This window comes from Mobula birostris, chromosome 5 (assembly GCF_030028105.1).
Source record: "Mobula birostris isolate sMobBir1 chromosome 5, sMobBir1.hap1, whole genome shotgun sequence".
NCBI lineage: Eukaryota > Metazoa > Chordata > Chondrichthyes > Myliobatiformes > Myliobatidae > Mobula > Mobula birostris.
This window is the reverse complement of record NC_092374.1, coordinates 79,035,930-79,049,991: the sequence shown is the minus strand read 5'-3', so window position 1 is coordinate 79,049,991 and position 14,062 is coordinate 79,035,930. Positions and strand designations below refer to the sequence as shown.

General features: G+C 43.3%; 1 long non-coding RNA gene across 1 annotated transcript; it reads right to left on the bottom strand.

Annotated features, from left to right (window-relative positions):
• Positions 1–390: 390 nt before the first annotated feature.
• Positions 391–11,718, bottom strand: LOC140197786 (uncharacterized). Its single transcript, XR_011886024.1, has 3 exons — positions 11,599–11,718; positions 3,783–3,952; positions 391–2,444 (listed from the first exon to the last, which is right to left on the bottom strand). It is a non-coding gene; the product is annotated as an uncharacterized lncRNA (long non-coding RNA).
• Positions 11,719–14,062: the final 2,344 nt, after the last annotated feature.

The window sequence follows — 14,062 nt, the reverse complement described above, 5'->3', positions numbered from 1 at the left end:
TACTAGTAGAATAGTCAGTAGTGTAAGTCGGAACCCACTTTTCTTTAAATAACCTTTTAATCCAGCACAGCATCCTTGCTTCTGCTGTCTTAAAGAGTAATGGCACTTGTGACCGGAGGCTGCTGTCCGAGACTCGTCAACTTTGAGTAGCGCTAGGTTTTTAAGCGCCTTAAAACAATGTTACTGCCTGTACTGTCCATGGCTGTAGCTGTGGATTCTATCTGAAGTAGTCTAAAACAGGAATATTTGATGATTTCCATGGTAGCTGCTTGCATGAGTTGCTTTGTTCATGGGTTTTCTTGTGTACCGTTCAACTGGGTCCTTAACATACAGAAACAAACTACAATGAATTCAGAGTACATTATGAATGTATTTATTAATTTACTTGCAAGGGGAAATATAGTTCCAGCTCAAGTTTCATCTGGAAATATAGCTCCAATCTTCTGTTTCAACCATTTCACAAAGAACAGTGAATAGGTTTGCTCCATTCCGAAGCACTATATTCCTTTGTTATCTTCATCCTTATCTCGTGTTATCAAAACATCCCCTCTGGCCATAAAACAAAATTTCCTGTCATCAAAGAAAATAGTCTGTTCCATATAACACAAACACACTTGCAAGTTTTCTCACTCAAACCAGCAAAGCACCTTAGACCATTTGGTTACATTACATTTTGCAAAAGTTACAATTTTATAAAGATTTCAGGGTTACAGATATATTCCCACATTCCCTCGTTTTTCTCATTTCATCAAAACATAATTTCAAAGTATGAGTACAGTAATCAAAATGATTTTTGATATTCAAATAATGATACAGTCTCAGAACTTTAGTTAAACCAAATCTCCTTTTCTTAGTCTGGATCAACAGATACCCATTTTCAATATACTCTCCTTAGTCCTATACGACACATAAATGACAAAAGAATAGCATTATTACACCAAAGGTTATAGCATAATGTAGGATAGTCACCCACCATCCTCCTTGCCAGTGTTATCATTGTGAAACATCTCCCACTTCCTTAGTCTTTTCTATGGCCTCTCCGATATGATCTGCAAAGCGAGTTATGTCCTCGGCTTCATCTGGCATATAAATGCAACATTCTTGTTCGATCAGGGCACACACGTCTCCTTTATTGGATAAAACAAAGTCTAAAGCCATTTGGTTATTCAGTGCTACTGTACAGACCACTACCAATTCAGTCAAGAATTTACATATTGCTCTTTGGGTTTGATCGAGAGCATATGCAGATTCATTTGTTAACTTTCCCAATGAATTGAATTGAATTGACTTTATTGCTTACATCTTTCATATACATGAGGAGTAAAAATCTTCATGTTACGTCTCCGTCTAAATACAATTTATAGTAATTTGTAATAAATAGTATGTAGAACAGGACAGATTAATTTACCTTTGAGAAAGAAGTACGTTAACAGGCCAAATAATAGGAAGACTGTTGAACAGCCTGCTCTAAATCTAACAAAGAAGTTTTGGAAGGATTTGACATTTCTCACTGATAACACAGCTTTCATGAAGGATCACATCTCCAAGGCCATGCCAAAAGAGTGCCAGCGGAGGATCTGGAATGCGGTGATGGGAAAGCCTGGTATATTCCACATCATGGTGTTATCACCCCAGAAAAGGGAAACTTTGACTGAAGGGAGACCTTTCAAGGAATATCACTTATTGCTCAGCTTTTCCAGTGACCAAAAGTTACTAGCTCACTGTTGTGAAAAGTCTTGGCTGGGATGACACTATACAACATCAGTTGCTCATGAGCGGACAAGCTGGTTGGAAAAACTCCACCAGTTGAAGACTTCAATGTTATTAGATGTTTGGAACCCCTGGATTTTGAAGCTACTGCTGCACAGTTACACTGTTTTACATACACAACTGACGATGGCGATGGAGTAATGACCTACCTGTTGTTGCACAACAAAGACTATCAGGTGCACAGTGATTTTATCATAGGAAAATCTAGGGAAGCTCTGTTGAAGTCGGTTTCCAACTCACATGTGGAGCTCACCAGTGCTATTACGGCAACCCTGTGGACACATTGTGGAGGAAGGAGCCGCACAAGCAGCTTCCTGACTCAGTGTTTCTGACTGATAATACTTCTGTGCTGAAGCATATCAAGAATGAAACTTCTAGGTTCAGAACCTTCAGTGCAAACAGAGTCTCAGAGATTCTTAAGATGTCAATTCTTAAGAGACTCAGGTACATGAAGCTTAGAAAAATAGAGGGCTATGCGGTAGGGAAATTCTAGGCAGTTTCTGGAGTAGATTACATGGTTAGCACGACATTGTGGGCTGAAGGGCCTGTAATGTGCTGTAGATTTCTATGTTCAATGTCAACACTCCAAGGCAACCTGACAGACAGAGGGTTGAAGATGAAAGCGTTCCTGAAGAATGAGATGTGGGTGTCAGGGCCTTGGTATCTTCTTCAGCCTGAAAGGAAACAGTCGGTGAATATCAGTTGTGCTGGAGAACTTCTGCTAGATGATCTGGAAGTCAAAAAGAGTGTTACAATGCATGCCATGCAGATTGAAGAGGAGGTAGACATGGTAACACCTATAATTTATCATTTCTCATTCTGGACTCATTTGAGGAAACCAGTGGCCTGGATTCTTAGATTTAAGAACCTACTCTTGTTTCTTAGTCAGAAGAGGAAGCAATTGAATATTGCTCTTGCTCAGTCTGACTTGGATGAAGAACAAGGGTATTCCTTGGGGAGAAAGATTGGGAAAGCCGAGGGTCAGAATAGCTGAGATTGTCTCTCAGTGGAGGAGCTCAGAAAGGCTGAAATAGAGATCACTGAATTTTGCCAAAGACACAGCTTTCCTGATGAATTTTCAAGTTTGCAAAACAGAGAAAGTGTGAAAAAGAACAACCATATTTTCAAGTTTAATACAGCTCTTGAAGATGGTGTCTAGAGAGTTGGTGGACAGCTTAGTAGGGCTACAATGCCTAAATAGTATAAACATGCTGTTATACTGACAAAGGATCTCCATCACTCAGACATCTTTCTGAGGCATGTACATCAAGAGGTGGGACGTTGTAGGTGTAACCACATGTTATGCAGGTTATGCCAAAAATAAGATGATAAGATATAGGAGCAGAATTAGGCCAGGTGGCCCATCGAGTCTGCTCTGCCACTTCATTGTGGCTGATCCAATTTTTCCTCTCCGCCCAATCTCCTGCCTTTTCCCAGTACCCCTTCGTGTCCTGACTAATCAAGAACCTATCAACCTCTGCCTTAAATATACCCAGTGACTTGCCCTCCACAGCTGCCTGTAGCAGAAAATTCCACAGATTCACCACTCTCTGGCTGAAGAAATTCCTCCTCATCCACATTCTAAATGGACACCCCCCCCCCACCCCCTATTCTGAAGCTGTGTCCTTTTGGTCTCAGACTCCCCCACCATAGGAAACATCCTCTCCACATCTACGCCATTGAAGCATTTCAACATTCAATAGGTTTTAATAAGATCTCTCCTCATTCTTCTGAATTCCAGTGAGTACAGGCCTACAGCCATCAAACACTTCCCATATAAAGTCTTTCAATCCCAGAATCATTTCCATGAACCTCCTTTGAACCCTCTCAAATGCCAGCACATCCTTTCTCGGATAAGGGGCCCAAAACTGCTCACAATACTCCAAATGAGGACTCACCAGCATCTTATAAGGCCTTAGCATTACATCCTTGCTTTTATATTCTGAACCTCTCGAAATGAATTTTAACATTGCGTTTGCCTTCCTCACCACCAACTCAACCTGCAAACTAACCTTTGGGGAATCCTGCACGAGGACTCCAAGTCCCCTTGCACGTCTGATTTTTGAATTTTCTCTCTGTTTATAGAACAGTCTGTGCTTTTATTTCTTCTACCAAACTGCACGATCATACACTTTCCAACACTGTATTCCAAAACAATTGTTACTCCGTCTCTGATGCAGCACTGAAAAACACAATAAGATAAAGAACACAATAACAAAAATGACTGTACATAGATTGATTGTATATTCATAAGGTGAAGCTAGGCTCAGGAATGTCTGCACATATGGTGGCTGACTGGAAATGGTAAAGTAGTGGTGTTTGTTTTTGGGGGTGTGGAGGGGTGGGTTAGTGGGTGGAGGTGTTGATCAGTTCTACTGCTTAGGGGAAGTAGCTATTTTGTGGTTTGGTAGTCCTGGCGTGGATGCTACATAGTCACTTTCCTGAGGGGGGTGGGACAAACAGTCCATGAGCAAAGTAGGTGGAGGTAGATTGTGAAAGTCTAAATGGACACCCCCCCATTTGGTGGTGCTGGATTCCCAGTGAGGGAATTTGCAGAAGGACTATGAGATGACTTTATAGAGCAACTTGTGGTTGTCCCTTAGGAAACTGTGATCATAACATGATAGAATTCACCATGCAGTTTGAAAGGGGAAAGCTACAATTAGGTGCATCAGTATTAATGTAGTGAAGTGAACTACAGAGGAATGAGAGAGAAACTCTTTAAAGTCAACTGTTTATCCATATTCATGGATACTGCCTGACCTGCTGAGTTCTCTGATCAATTTGTCTGCATTGCTTTGGATTTCGAGCATCTGTGGATTTTCTCATATTTATCACTAGCATCGATAGAAGATTGGCTGACTGGCAGGAGGCAAAGACTGGGAATAAAGGGAGCCTTTTCTGGTTGGCTGCTGATGACTAGTGGTGTTTCACAGGGGTCTGTGTTGGGACCAATTCTTTTCATAATATATGTCAAAGATTTGGATGACAGAATTGATGATGTTGTGGCCGGGTTTGCAGATAATACAAAGTTCGGTGGAGGGGCAGGTAATTTTGAAGAAGCAGGGAGTCAGCAGAAGGACTTGGACAGATTAGGAAAATGGACAACGAAGTGGCAGATGGAATATAGTGCAGTAAAGTGTATGATCATGCACTTTGGCAGAAGGAATAAAGGCATTGACTATTTGTAAGCCGGAAGAAAGTTCAGAAATCTGGGGTGTAAAGAGACTTAGGAGAAATTGCAACTGTCCTTGCAGCAATATTTAAAACATCTTTAGTCACGGGTGAGGTACAGGAGGATTAATGGATAACTACAGTTGTTCTGTTGTTTAAAAAGGCTGTAAAAATAAACCAGGAAATTAAAGGCCAGTGAGCCTGACAGCAGTATGGGAAAGTTACTGGAAGGTATTCTAAGCGATTGGATATATGAGTGTTTGGATAGACAGGGACTGATTAGGGAGAGGCAACATGGCTTTGTGCATGGTAAGTCATGTCTAACCAATCTTATGGAATTTTTGGAATTTTTTTGAGGATGTTAGCAGGAATATTGATGAAGGCAAGGCACTGCATGTTGTCTACATGGACATTAGCAAGGCCTTTGACAAGGTCCCATATGGGAGGTTGATCAAGCAGCTGCAGTCACTTGGCATTCAGGATGATGTACTAAATCGGATTAGACATTGGCTTCACAGAAGAAGCCAGCAATAGGTTGTAGATGGTTGCCTCTCTGACTGGATGCCTGTGACTTGTGGTGAGCTGCAGGGATTGGTGCTGGGTCCATTTTTGCCATCTATATCAACCATCTGGATGATAACGTAGTAAACTGAATCTGCAAATTTGCAGATGGCAGCTAGATTGGGAGTATCGTGGACAGTGAGAGGACTATCAAAGCTTGCAGCAGGATCTGGACCAGCTGGAAAAATGAGATGACAAATAGCAGAAAGATTTTAACGTGAGGTGTTACAGTTTGGAGGACCAAACACACCAGTTAAGCAGTAGGGCACAGCAGAGGTATCTGGGAATACAGATCCATAATTCCTTAAAAGTAGCATCACAGGTAGACAGGGCCATAAAGAAAGCTTTCAGCAAATTGCACAAAGGTTCAAAGCTACAATTTAATGTCAGAGAACTGTATACAATATACATCCTGAAATGCTTCTTCTTCGCAACCATCCATGAAAACAGAGGAGTGCCTCAAAGAATGAATGACAGTTAAATGTTAGAACCCCAAAGTCCCCCCCCAGCTTCCCCCTCCTGCATGTAAGCGGCAGCAAGCAACAATCCCCCCTTCCCCCACTGGCAAAAAAAAGCGGATTGGCACCCGTACCGAGCACTCAAGCATGAGCGAGGCAACAGTAAAGACGCAAACTTGCAGTTTCCCCAAAGACTACATTATTCACCTGGCATTCAACATACCACAGGCTCTCTCTCTCTCTCTCTCTCTCTAATAGGGGAGAAAGAGATGTCTCCATTTACACAGTGAGCTGGGAGACATAACAAACAACTCGATGGTTTACAATGTTAAAAGTCCGGCACATCGCTGTTTTCGAGCTCTGTACCCAAAGACCATGAGTCTCCGGGCACACAGCTGCAGATATTCCGACTCCCCCGACGACACATGGGTCTCCTGTCATGACACTTACCCTCAATCTGCCCATCTCCAGAGGCCGGAGATCCTAGGCTTCCAAAGCTGAACCGAGTACTTAGGCCGAACAACAGCCAGTCCTGAAACCCCGAAAATGGGTCCCATTCCCGCAAAGAACCAAAGTCAGTGGGTAACTCCAGGTCAGGGTCTTCAAAAGAACCCAGAAAGGGAAAAATAAAGATATTAAGGATGGTAATAGAGCTGTTTCCGAGGATGCAAGCAAAGGGGTGGCCGTTTTGTGCCAACATCTCTCCGCCCTGTCATCTTACAATCTCTATATGTCAAAATGTTGAGTAAACGAGCTGGAGTGTTATGTTCAAATTGTATAAAATGTTGATGTATAAATTGTTGGGTCCAGGTTTTGGTCATCTACCTGCGGGAAAGATGTAAATAAGTTTGAAAGAATGTAGAGGAAATTTACAAGATTAATGCTGGGGCTTGAGGACCTGAGTTATAGGGAAAGGTTGACAATGTTAGGACTTTATTTCCTCGAACATAGGAGACTGAGAGGAGATTTGATAGAGGTATACATAATTATGAGAAATATAGATAGCGTAAATGCAAGCAGGCTTTTTCCACTAAGAGTGGGTGAGACTACAAATAGAGGTCATGGGTTAAGGGTGAAAGGAAAAATGTTTGAGAGAACGTCTTTGCTCAGAGGCTGGTGAGAGTGTGGAATGAATTGTGGAGGAGGAGATGATTGAGAAGCTGAAGCCTTATCATCTAAATCATTGAGATACAGTATAAAAAGAAGCTGTCCCAACACAGGCCCCTGTGGAACACCACTAGTCACTGGCTGCCAACCAGAAAAAATCATTTTATTCCCAATCGTTGCCTCCTACCAATCAGCCAATGCTCTAACCATATCAGTAACTTTCCTGTAATGCCATAGTCTCTTAACTTGGTAAGCAGCCTGATTGAAGGCACATTATCAAGGTGTTCTGAAAGTCCAAATATACAACATCCACTGCATCCCGTTTATCTATCCTACTTGTAATCTCCTCAAAGAATTCCAACAGTTTAGTCAGGCAAGATTTTCCCTTAATCTAAATCCCATGCTGACCTTGTCCTGTCTTGTCCTGTCTCACCAAGTACTCCATAACTTCATCCTTAATAATTGACTCTAACATCTTCCCAACCAGTGAGGTCAAGCTAACTGGTCTATAATTTTTTTTCTGCTGCCTTCCTCCTTTCTTAAAGAGTGGATTGACAATTAAAATTTTCCAGTCCTGTGGCACCATGCCAGAGTCCAATAATTTTTGAAAGATCATTACCAATGCCTCCACAATCATTACCACTACCTCTTTCAAGACCCTATGGTGCAGTTCCCTTAAGTCTTTCAGCTTTTAGAGCACCTTCTCCCTTGTAATAGTAACTGCATTCACTTCTCTTCCCTCACACCCTTCAACATCTGGCACATTGTTAGTGTGTTCCATAGTGAACACTGACACAAAATAATCATTACGTTCATCTGCCATCTCCTTGCCCCCGTTATTATTTCTCCAGCCACATTTTCTAGCAGTCGTATATCCACTTCCATCTCTTTCATTTGTTAGTTGAAAAAGCTTTTACTATCCACGTTGATATTATTTGCTAGCTTGCTTTCATATTTCATCTTTTCCCTCTTAATGATTCTTTTAGTTGCTCTCTGTAGGTTTTTAAAAGCTTCCCAATCCTCTATCTTCGCACTAATTTCTGCTTTACTGTATGCCCTCTCTTTTGCTTTTACATTAGCTATGACTTCCCCTGTCAGCCACATTTGTCCTATTTTGCCATTTGAGTTTTTCTTTGTTTTTGGAATACATCTGTCCTGCACCTTCCTCTTTTTTCTCAGAAACTCATGCCATCAGGTCACATCTTTGATCTGACCTGATGAATGGCCAGAAAGCTGATAGCCATTGCCTCTCATTTTGGAAGGGATTCACTGGGCTACTGCACCTGCAAAGTCACGCCGCTCCATTTGTGGGAAGGGCTTCATTTAAGCATCGAACCTGCAGGAACACTAGTGAACTCACACTGGGGAGAGGCCATTCATCTATTCCAAGGGTGGGAAAGGATTTATTAGTACCTTTAGTACTGAAACACCAGCCAATTCATGCAGGGGACTAGTCGTACACCTGTTCTGAGTGTGGGAAGGGTTTCATTCAGTTAACCCACCTTGTGAGGCTCCAGCAAATTCACAGCAAGTAGAAGCCACACTTCTGTCCGAAGTGAGCAAAGAGATTTACTCTGTCATCCTATCTGCTGAAACACCCACAACTTCACATCAGGGAGGAAGCTCAAGTGAGATGCATGTAAAAATGTTAACCATCATGGTGACTGAATCCAGTTGCAAGTTCCCGACTGATTATTAATGCCAGATTCTGCAGATATTGTGGCTGCTTCTCACACCCAGGACTGAACCCTGGTCACTGAGGATTGGAAGGTTTGTTCTGCTAAATCAGTCTTAAATTAGACTGGTGTTTAATATTGTAGATGTGTGAGAAATAAAGCAGTTCTATTTCAAATCCTGTGTCTCAGGTGCTTACTGTCTCTGTCAGAGGCCCATTGTGAAAGGCCACTCAGTCCAGATAGTCCCTGCCCACCTTTCTGTTGCATACCAGTACTTTAAAATCATTCCCTGCTGTTTATCTCTTGCTCTCCCTGTGTTGACAAGTTGCAACTCAACACCACTCTGTGGGTGAAGAGGTTTCCCTTGAATAGCCAGCATGATCTTCTACAGACCGATGAAGATGATGGGCTCACTGTGGTTTTGTCCCAGATCTTCCTTGTTTCTCAGGGCTCTGGGCCAAAGAAAAATGTGCTGGGTTGTTAGATTCCTTCTGCGTTCTTCTCAATGTTTTGGGTCATTTCACTGATTTCAAAGGGCTGTGCTTCATGCAGCTCAGTTGTTGCAATTAAGTCTGACAGCAGAATGGTGGACAAATCTTCAATGAATCTGGCTCAGAAACCAAATGGAGGCCCAGCATATATCAAGACTTTGTTGGTCCTGAAAGATACGGGAGATAGACTTTAGGGAGGAGGGCGGAATCAGATCTGGAGTACGTGGCTACAAATAAAAGATAAGCAATATTTGGAAACTGATTGATTGAAAAACTGTTGTTTATTTCTGCCAAATGTTGGGGGATCTCAGCGGGTTAGGCAGCATCTTTGGAGAGGAATAAATAGTGGACGTTTTGAGCTGAGATCCTTCACCATGCAGAGACTGTTTATTCTTCTGCTGCCTGACCTGCTGAGTTCCCCCCTGCATTTTCTGTGTGTGGCTCTGTATTTCCAGCATCTGCAGAATTTTGTATGTTTTATATCATCTAGTAGCTCTTGGGCTGGATTCCCTGGTGTTCAGGAGAATAAGGAGGGATCTCATAGAAACATTCCAAATGTTAAAAGGCCTGAACAGATTATATATAGCAAAGTTATTTCCCATGGTAGAGGAGTCTAGGACAAGAGGAACACCTTCAGGATTGAAGGATGTCTATTTAGAACAGAGATGCAGAGAAATTACTTCAGTCAGAGGGTGGTAAATCTGTGGAATCTGTTGCCACGAGTAGCTGTGAAGGCCAAGTCATTGGGTGCACTTAAGGCAGAGATAGGTAGATTCTTGATTATGGGGAGAAGGCAGGAGAATGGGGATATCTAGAAGAGTTGGATCAGCCCATGATTGAATGGCGGCACAGACTCGATGGGCTGAATGGCTTACTTCTGCTCCTATATCTTATGGTCTTATATCTGCACTTATAAGTGGGTTGGAGTTTGACATTTGACACACCGAATGCTGGTTGATATTGAGCACTTGAGTGGGAATAAACAGGACCTTTTTAGAATGGCAGGCAGTGACTAATGGGGTACCGCAAGGCTCAGTGCTGGGACCCCAGTTGTTTACAATATATATTAATGACTTAGATGAGGGAATTAAATGCAGCATCTCCAAGTTTGCGGATGACACGAAGCTGGTGTTAGCTGTGAGGAGGATGCTAAGAGGATGCAGGGTGACTTGGATAGGTTAGGTGAGTGGGCAAATTCATAGCAGATGCAATTTAATGTGGATAAATGTGAGGTTATCCACTTTGGTGGCAAAAACAGGAAAACAGATTATTATCTGAATGGTGGCCGATCAGGAAAAGGGGAGGTGCAACGAGACCTGGGTGTCATTATACACCAGTCATTGAAAGTGGGCATGCAGGTACAGCAGGCAGTGAAAAAGACGAATGGTATGCTGGCATTCATAGCAAGAGGATTCGAGTACAGGAGCAAGGAGCAAGGAGGTACTTCTGCAGTTGTACAAGGCCTTGGTGAGACCACACCTGGAGTATTGTATGCAGTTTTGGTCCCCTAATCTGAGGAAGGACATCCTTGCTGTAGAGGGAGTACAAAGAAGGTTCACCAGATTGATTCCTGGGATGGCAGGACTTTCATATGATGAAAGACTGGATCAACTAGGCTTTTACTCGCTGGAATTTAGAAGATTGAGGGGCGATCTTATTGAAACATATAAAATCCTAAAGGGATTGGACAGGCTAGATGCAGGAAGATCGTTCCCGATGTTGGGGAAGTCCAGAACAAGGGGTCACAGTTCGAGGATAAAAGGGAAGCCTTTTAGGACCGAGATTAGGTAAAACTTCTTCACACAGAGAGTGGTGAATCTGTGGAATTCTCTGCCACAGGAAACAGTTGAGGCCAGTTCATTGGATATACTTAAGAGGGAGTTAGATATGGCCCTTGTGGCTAAAGGGATCAGGGGGTATGGAGGGAAGGTTGGTATAGGGTTCTGAGTTGGATGATCAGCCATAATCATACTGAATGGTGGTGCAGGCTCGAAGGGCCGAATGGCCTACTCCTGCACCCATTTTCTATGTTTCTATGTTTTACTTGGTGGTAGCTTGCAGCGTTAAGGTAGCTGCTGAGTATTATAATTAAAACATTGACTGATTTTGAGCAGAGTGGCATAGGGTAACTGGTGCTTGCAGACAATAATATGGCACCTTAGTTACCCAGACACCTTCGCGTGTCAGAATTTGCCATTGGTGATCAGGCGATGAAATGCGCAGGCGTGAGGATCGTAGCTCTCACTCGAAATATGCGCTGAGTGCATCGGGCGCTGATGGAGAGCAGCAGCAGATAAAAAGGGGGTTCTGGCGAGGGTTTCATCGGGATTGGCGTCCACACCGCGACTAAGGGACACTTACTGCGAGCTGTGGACACACTGAGGTCTTGTACCCTGGGACAGTCCCGGTTCTCGCCTCTCTCAGTCACATTATCCGTACCCGGGTCCAGAAAGCTTTAGGCTGACGACCGAAATGATGGCGCTGTTTCTGTGGCGCATGCGCATCGCCGGGACTGGGACCGGTAGACGGAGATCTCGTCCGGGGGGGGGGGGGGGGTTCTTGGTAACGTGAATGAGAATCTTGGCATTTGTCACCACATACAACCTTGGGATTCTTTTTCTGCGGGCATACTTTTCGAATCTATAGAACAGTATCTGTAAGCAGGATTTCTAAACTGTAAACAAACTGCAGATGCAGATAATAAGTAAATAGCAATAAATAACGAGTATGAAATAATAAGATAAAAGAGTCCTTAAACAAGTAACACACATAAAAATTGCTGGTGAACGCAGCAGGCCAGGCAGCATCTATAGGAAGAGGTACAATTGACGTTTCGGGCCGAGACCTTTTGTAGGATTTTCTGCTCAAAGGTGTTCCCATACCAGGCTTTCGTTTAGCCAGTCAGCAAACTTTCCAACATTTACGTATCTATAGAAGTTTGCCAAGGTTTTTGATGACATGCCAAATCTCCTGAGGAAGTAGAGGTGCTGTCATGCTTTCTCTGCTATTATATTTAATGCAAAAACATAAAATAAATAAAAAGCAGTGAGGTAGTGTTCATGGGTTTAATGTCCATTCAGAAATCAGATGGTAGAGGGGAATAAGCTGTTCCTGAATCACTGAGTGCGTGCCTTCAGGCTTCTGTACCTCCTTCCTGATGGTATCAATGAGAAGAGGGCATGTCCTGGGTGGTGGGGGTCCTTAATGATGGATGCCGCCTTTCTGTGTCACGACTCTGTGTACAGATTGGATGGGTTGCACCTGAACTCGAGGGGGAGCAATATCCTTGCAGGTAGGTTTGCTAGCATGGTTCGGGAGGGTTTAAACTAATTTGCAAGGGGGATGGGATCCGGAGCGATAGAGCAGTGAAAGAAGTGCATAGAGTAAAGCCGGATCTAACATATCGAGAGGCTTTGAGGAAAGAGAAGCAGAATAAAGGTGTTAAGGTAGAAAGGCTAAAGTGTGTGTACTTCAATGCAAGAAGCATCAGGATCAAGGGCAATGAACTGAGAGCTTGGACACATACATGGAATTATAATGTAGTGGCCATTACAGAGACTTGGCTGGCACCAGGGCAGGAATGGATTTTCAATATTCCTGGATTTCAGTGCTTTAAAAGGGATAGAGAGGGGGGGAAAGGGGAGGAGGGGTGGCATTACTGGTCAGGGATACTATTACAGCTACAGAAAGGGTGGGTAATGTAGCAGGATCCTCTTTTGAGTCAGTATGGGTGGAAGTCAGGAACAGGAAGGGAGCAGTTACTCTATTGGGAGTATTCTATAGGCCCCCTGGTAGCAGCAGAGATACTGAGGAGCTGATTGGGAGGCATATTTTGGAAAGGTGCAAAAATAATAGGGTTGTTATCATGGGTGACTTTAACTTCCCTAATATTGAATGGCACCTGACTAGTTCCAAGGGTTTGGACGGGGCAGAGTTTGTTAAGTGTGTCCAGGACAGATTCCTGTCATAGTATGTTGACAGGCCAACTAGGGGAATGCCATACTAGATCTAGTATTAGGTAACGAACTGGGTCAGATCACAGATCTCTCAGTGGGTGAGCATCTGGGGGACAGAGACCACCACTCCCTGGCCTTCAGCATTATCATGGAAAAGGATAGAATCAGAGAGGACAGGAAAATTTTTAATTGGGGAAGGGCAAATTATGAGGCTATAAGGCTAGAACTTGCGGGTGTGAATTGGGATGATGTTTTTGTAGGGAAATGTACTATGAACATGTGGTCGATGTTTAGGGATCTCTTGCAGGATGTTAGGGATAAATTCGTCCTGGTGAGGAAGATAAAGAATGGTAGGGTGAAGGAACCATAGGTAACAAGTGAGGTGGAAAATCTAGTCAGGTGGAAGAAGGCAGCATACATGAAGTTTAGGAAGCAAGGATCAGATGGGTCTATTGAGGAATATAGAGAAGCAAGAAAAGAGCTTAAGAAGGGGTTGAGAAGAGCAAGAAGGGGGCACGAGAAGGCCTTGGTGAGTAGGGTAAAGGAAAACCCCAAGGCATTCTTCAATTATGTGAAGAACAAAAGGATGTCAGGAGTGAAGGTAGGACTGATTAGAGATGAAGGTGGGAAGATGTGCCTGGAGGCTGTGGAAGCGAGCGAGGTCCTCAATGAATACTTCTTTTCGGTATTCACCAATGAGAGGGAACTTGATGACGGTGAGGACAATATGAGTGAGGTTGATGTTCTGGAGCATGTTGATATTAAGGGAGAGGAGGTGTTCGAGTCATTAAAATACATTAGGACGGATAAGTCCCCAGGGCCTGATGGAATATTCCCCAGGCTGCTCCATGAGGCGAGGGAAGAGATTG